Raw genomic sequence first — 6,000 nt, forward strand, 5'->3', positions numbered from 1 at the left:
TCTGGGGTCCGGCTCCCTGGGGCAGAGTGGGTGCCGTGTCTGGGGTCCGGCTCCCTGGGGCAGAGTGGGTGCCGTGTCTGGGGTCCGGTTCCCTGGGGGCAGAGTGGGTGCCGTGTCTGGGGTCCGGTTCCCTGGGGCAGAGTGGGTGCCGTGTCTGGGGTCCGGCTCCCTGGGGCAGAGTGGGTGCCGTGTCTGGGGTCCGGTTCCCTGGGGCAGAGTGGGTGCCGTGTCTGGGGTCCGGCTCCCTGGGGCAGAGTGGGTGCCGTGTCTCGGGTCCGGTTCCCTGGGGCAGAGTGGGTGCCGTGTCTCGGGTCCGGTTCCCTGGGGCAGAGTGGGTGCCGTGTCTGGGGTCCGGTTCCCTGGGGCAGAGTGGGTGCCGTGTCTGGGGTCCGGTTCCCTGGCCCAGAGTGGGTGCCGTGTCTGGGGTCCGGTTCCCTGGGGCAGAGTGGGTGCCGTGTCTGGGGTCCGGTTCCCTGGGGCAGAGTGGGTGCCGTGTCTCGGGTCCGGTTCCCTGGGGCAGAGTGGGTGCCGTGTCTGGGGTCCGGTTCCCTGGGGCAGAGTGGGTGCCGTGTCTCGGGTCCGGTTCCCTGGGGCAGAGTGGGTGCCGTGTCTGGGGTCCGGTTCCCTGGGGGCAGAGTGGGTGCCGTGTCTCGGGTCCGGTTCCCTGGGGCAGAGTGGGTGCCGTGTCTCGGGTCCGGTTCCCTGGGGCAGAGTGGGTGCCGTGTCTGGTGTCCGGTTCCCTGGGGCAGAGTGGGTGCCGTGTCTCGGGTCCGGTTCCCTGGGGCAGAGTGGGTGCTGTGTCTCAGGTCTGGTTCCCTGGGGCAGAGCCTGGGGCAGGACCTGGGCACCTGGGCTGACAAGGCTACTGCCTTCTGTGTCCTGGACACAGCCCTGTCTGCAGGGCCACGACACTGGCAACCATGGGGTGGAGGCGTGGGGGCTCCCTCCCTCCCTCATTCACTCCCTCCAAAGGCCAGAGATGAGGGCGGCAGAGCCCAGGGGGTCCGGAGCCCTGGGAGGAGCGGTGGGCCTGGGGGTGGGGCCTGTCACCCCTGCAGCCCAGTGTTGCCTCCTGGAGAAAGGCGCTCTCTCTCTCTCTTTACTTCTTTAAGATTTTTATTTATTAATTTACTTATTTGAGAAGCAGTTACAGACAGTGAGAGGGAGAGGCAGAGAGAGAGAGAGAGAGAGGGGTCTTCCATCTTCTGGTTCATTCCACAATTGGCCACAACAGCCAGAGCTGAGCTGATCTGAAGCCAGGGGCCTCCTCCAGGTCTCCCACGCAGGTGCAGGGGCCCAAGGACTTGGGCATCTTCCACTGCTTTTCCAGGCCACAGCAGAGATCAGGATCAGAAGTGGAGCAGCCAGGACTAGAACCAGCGCACGTATGGGATGCTGGCACTGCAGGCAGTGGCTTTACTCATGATGCCACAGCACTGGGTCCACTCTTTTTTAAAGATTTATTTCATTTTATTTGAAAGGCAGAGAGAGAGAGAGAGAGAGAGAGAGAGAGAGAGAATCAATCCAACTTCCATCTGCTGGTTTGCTCTCCAGATGGCTGCAACAGCAAGAGCTGGGTCCAGGCCGAAGCCAGGAGCCAGGAGCTTCCCCCAGGTCTCCCACTGGGTGCGGGGCCCAGCACCTGGGCCATCTCCACTGCTTTCCCAGGCCATCAGCGGGGAGCTGGGCTGGAAGCAGAGCGGCCAGGACCGGGCTCGGCACTAACACAGGCGCCGGCTTTGCCCACTCGCCCTGCCCATCTCTGAAAGGGGCCTTTTTCGCCCAGCTTTGCTCCGTCTGTATTTTGGATTCCGCCCCTATTCGGTGTAAACAAAGCTTGAAAATCTTTCCCCTTCCATGGGCCGCCTTTTTCACTCTACGGATGCACTAAACTCCTAAGTTTTCCTGAAATCTGATTTTCCTATTTTTCTTTCGCTGCCTTTACCTTTGGGGCCCACTGGGAAGATCAGGGCCGCATCCAGTCTCCAGGTTCCGCAGGTGCGGGGGGCGGGGCGGGGGCGGGCTCTGGCTCTGCTCTCCAGGGGGTCCTGGGCGGGGCGAACCCCCACCCCGCGGACCCACAGCCAGGCTCCCTCAGGGGCAGACCCCGGACGCCAGGCCAAGCTGCGTGGAAGCCCATCCCCAGCGAGTCAGCGTCCGCGCGGCCCCCAGAGCCGGGGAATCCGGGCCAGGGTAGGGGCGCCCCAGGGGGGAGGGCGCAGAAGGGAAGGCCGGCGGTGAGGCCCAGGCCAGGGCTTTCTGGGCGCTCCCGGGGGAGCCTCTTCCTCTTCCAGCACGGGGGATGCAGCTGGGCAGGCGCGTGCGGGGCTTCCCCACGCGGGCCCCAAGCGGGCGCCACAGTCCGGGGGCGCGCCTCCCCCCCTCGTCCCTACGCCTCCCGCAGCCGCAGCACAACGTGTGCTTTCTGTCTCCTGCGTGGTGGCGACGGGGCTGGAGGGGATCCGGGTTTGGGAAGCTCCGGCTTTTCACCGGCGCTTCCTGCTGAGCCCCAGGCAGGTGTGGGGCGGGGTGGGGGGAGGGGGCGCGGGGGCAGCTTCAGAGGCCGAAGCCAGGGCCTAGAGCAGCTCCGCTGGACGTGAAGCGCAAGAGGGCCTTGGCGGGGAGCAGCTCGGGACATCAGGGGCTGCGGGGGCCGCACTGGACGCCCGGCCTGTGGCCAGGATGTCTGCTCACCCTGGCACAGCGCCTGGCCTCAGCCTCCCGTCTGAGCCAGGACGTCGGCGGGGGGTGTTGGCCCGGAGAATCTGTCATCCCGACAGCCAGGGCCTTGCTCCTCTGACCGCCGGAGCCAAGATGCTTCAGAGGCCGCAAGCCGGCTCGGAGGGTCCTCCGCGGTGCACAGGAAACTAAAGTGACGGCGGAGATGGAGGCGGAGGCGGGGCCGGGGCGGGGCCGGGGCGGGGCCGAGTCCCGGGAGGTTCCGCCCTGTGCTCGTGCTCCAGGCTTGCTTCTGTGGCCGGCTCTGGGCAGCCAGGGCCCCGGGGACTCCTCCTCCTGCTGACCACGCCCAGGGCCGGCTCTCAGGGCTTGGTCGGAGGCCTCCCGTGCCGGTGGTGCTAGGCGAGCACCGGCTGTTTTGCCGCAGGCAGCGTGGACAGTCCAGGCAGCACGGGCAGCATGCAATCTCTCCACAGAAGCCGCAGGCAGGGAGAGGGGCCCACTCACTCCAGAGCCCCCCTCCCCTGCTGGAGCAGTCAAGGGCCCCCCTTCTCCGGAGGGGATTTCTGGGGGAGGAGCTCGGGGGAATGGCCCAGGGCGGGGACACTGGGCAGAGAGGCCTTGGGTGGCCCAGCGTGGACACGGCTGGACGTGTGCGCGTCACGACTCCCTGATGTTTTAGCTGAAGGGGGGGAAAGCGGCCCTGGCCAGGATCCAGTCTCGAGGGCGAGCGTTCCCGTGGACCCCTCGTGGCGGCCGTGGACATGCAGGGGGTGCACACAGCCTGTGTCCCCTCCCGCCACCAGCAAGGACAGGGTGAGGCTGAGCGGCCTTCAGGGCTCGTGGGAGGCGGTGCATCTCAAGGGGAGGAGGAGAGGCCCCACCAGGAAGCCGGCGCAGGAGCCGTGAGCCTGCAGCCAAGCCGCATCCGGGTGCACCTGCCGGGATGCGCGGGCCGTGCGGGGGGGGGGGGGGCCTGAGCTTCCTGCTGATGCACAGCGGGGCACAAACCACACTGCAGAGCATGGAGGAGACTGTCCCGTCTCCCATCTGTGAGTGCAGGGCCCACCCCTCGCGGAGGCTGCCATGGCGGGGGGGCTCCCTCCACCCAGTGGAGGGGGCAGCTATGGGGGACACAGGAGTCTCCCCGGAGTGCACCCACACCCAGCTTTGCAGAGCAGCTGGGCCTGCTCCCTTCATGAGCTCCTTAGGGGCCAGTTAGGACACCTGGCCCCAAGATGACCCTGCATCCCCTGGGGCCGTGTGGCATCATGCCTGAGATGCGAGCTGACAGCCCTGTGGAGGTGGCCGGATCGCAGGACAGACAAGGGCAGGCACGTCCTGGCAGCGCTGTCGGCAGAGTGGACCTCAGCCCTCCAGCCTCCCTCCCCTGCCAGTCCCCTGGCCTGGACTGCTGTCCACGGCGCTGGGAGCAGGCCCAGAGCTGCAGTGTGCCTGGGGCTCTGTCCAAGGTGCTGACGGAGCCGTGATCCAGATTCCCCGGTTCAGCCAGGGCAGCTTTTTTATCACTGTCATCAGACCTCGAGCCTTCCTGATCCAGTCCTCCTCACCCCCTCCCCACCCATGGCAGCCCTGCAGGAACAGTGGGAGGGGGCTCTCGGGTGATGACCTGGCAATGCCCCGGACATGGCCTGGAGTGACCCCTGACCTGATGTCCGGCCGCCCGCTCCCAACAAGAGTTTACCGAACGCAGAGTCCCAGGAGGTCGAGCTGCCGCCGCTGCCCTGTACCCGGGGAGTGCAGCACGCTCAGCTGAATGACCATGTGCAGACTTTCGACCGTGTGGACTGCTCTATGACCACAAGCACAGAGGCCAGCCTGGGCTCCATGTGATAAGCCTGTGTGCCCATGTGTTCCCCGGTCTTTGTCTTGCAGAGGGATGGACATGGGATGGGTGTGGCGAGTGGGTGGCCAGGGTGGGAGGGTGGCTGGGGTGGAGGTGACGGAGCACTTAGGAGGTGCACAGAGCCCAGGCTCCCGATGGGTTTGGAGCAGCTGTCAGCCCGGGATGTGGCCCCTCCCCCACCCGGGCCCCCCCCCCTTTCATCCTAGCCCCCTGCTTGGGACTCTGCTGCTCCTGGCCCCACCCCTCCTGGGCACCTCTGTAGACTCCCTCCCTCCGCTCTGTCCAGCCCCGCGCAGGGGTTCCGATGCATTTCCTGCCCTCCCTGGCCAGGGCTCTCTGTGAGCTGCAGAGCTCACCCCACCCCCACCCCACACCCCAGCTGCGAGGGACCCACACCCACTCCCGTCCACGACCTCTGCAGGACCTCTCCCTCGCAGCCCCCTTGGCCCTGGGTGCTCCGAGCCAGGGGTCCGCTCCCCGCCCTTTGTGGGCCTGTGGCCAACCCTCAAGTATTTCACCCATGAGATTAGACTCAGCTGACCTTCCGCAGGCGAGAGACCAAGGCCACCACAGGCAGTGAGCTGTCCAGGATGTCCTGTACCCATCAGCTCCCTCGCCCTGGGCACAGCGCCTTGGACCGGGCGCTGTCCACAGCAGCTGGGCACAGACAGCTCTGCACACAGGGGCGAGGGGAGCCGTGCATCAGTTCTGCCTTTCCCAGGCCCTCACGGCCCGGAGGAGAGGCCTGGAGGCTCAGGGAGGCTCGGTGGGGAGGGCACTCTGGGGGGAACTCGGGGGGGGACCCATGGGTGATTGTGGGTGGGGCTCAGCTGCAGAGCGAAGCTGCCAAGTAGAGGCAACCACCTAGGGGGGCCAGAGGACCCCGCACACGGAGCCTGGGCCAGAGGACCCCGCACACGGAGCCTGGGCCAGAGGACCCCCACACACGGAGCCTGGGCCAGGGGACCCCCACACACGGAGCCTGGGCCAGAGGACCCCGCACACGGAGCCTGGGCCAGAGGACCCCCACACACGGAGCCTGGGCCAGAGGGCCCCGCACACGGAGCCTGGGCCAGAGGGCCCCGCACACGGAGCCTGGGCCAGAGGGCCCCGCACACGGAGCCTGGGCCAGAGGACCCCCACACACGGAGCCTGGGCCAGAGGGCCCCGCACACGGAGCCTGGGCCAGAGAGCCCCGCACACGGAGCCTGGGCCAGAGGGCCCCGCACACGGAGCCTGGGCCAGAGGGCCCCGCACACGGAGCCTGGGCCAGAGGACCCCCACACACGGAGCCTGGGCCAGAGGACCCCCGCACACGGAGCCTGGGCCAGAGGACCCCGCACACGGAGCCTGGGCCAGAGAGCCCCGCACACGGAGCCTGGGCCAGAGGACCCCCGCACACGGAGCCTGGGCCAGAGGACCCCGCACACGGAGCCTGGGCCAGAGGGCCCCGC

This window comes from Lepus europaeus, chromosome 10, assembly GCF_033115175.1.
Source record: "Lepus europaeus isolate LE1 chromosome 10, mLepTim1.pri, whole genome shotgun sequence".
Classification (NCBI taxonomy): domain Eukaryota; kingdom Metazoa; phylum Chordata; class Mammalia; order Lagomorpha; family Leporidae; genus Lepus; species Lepus europaeus.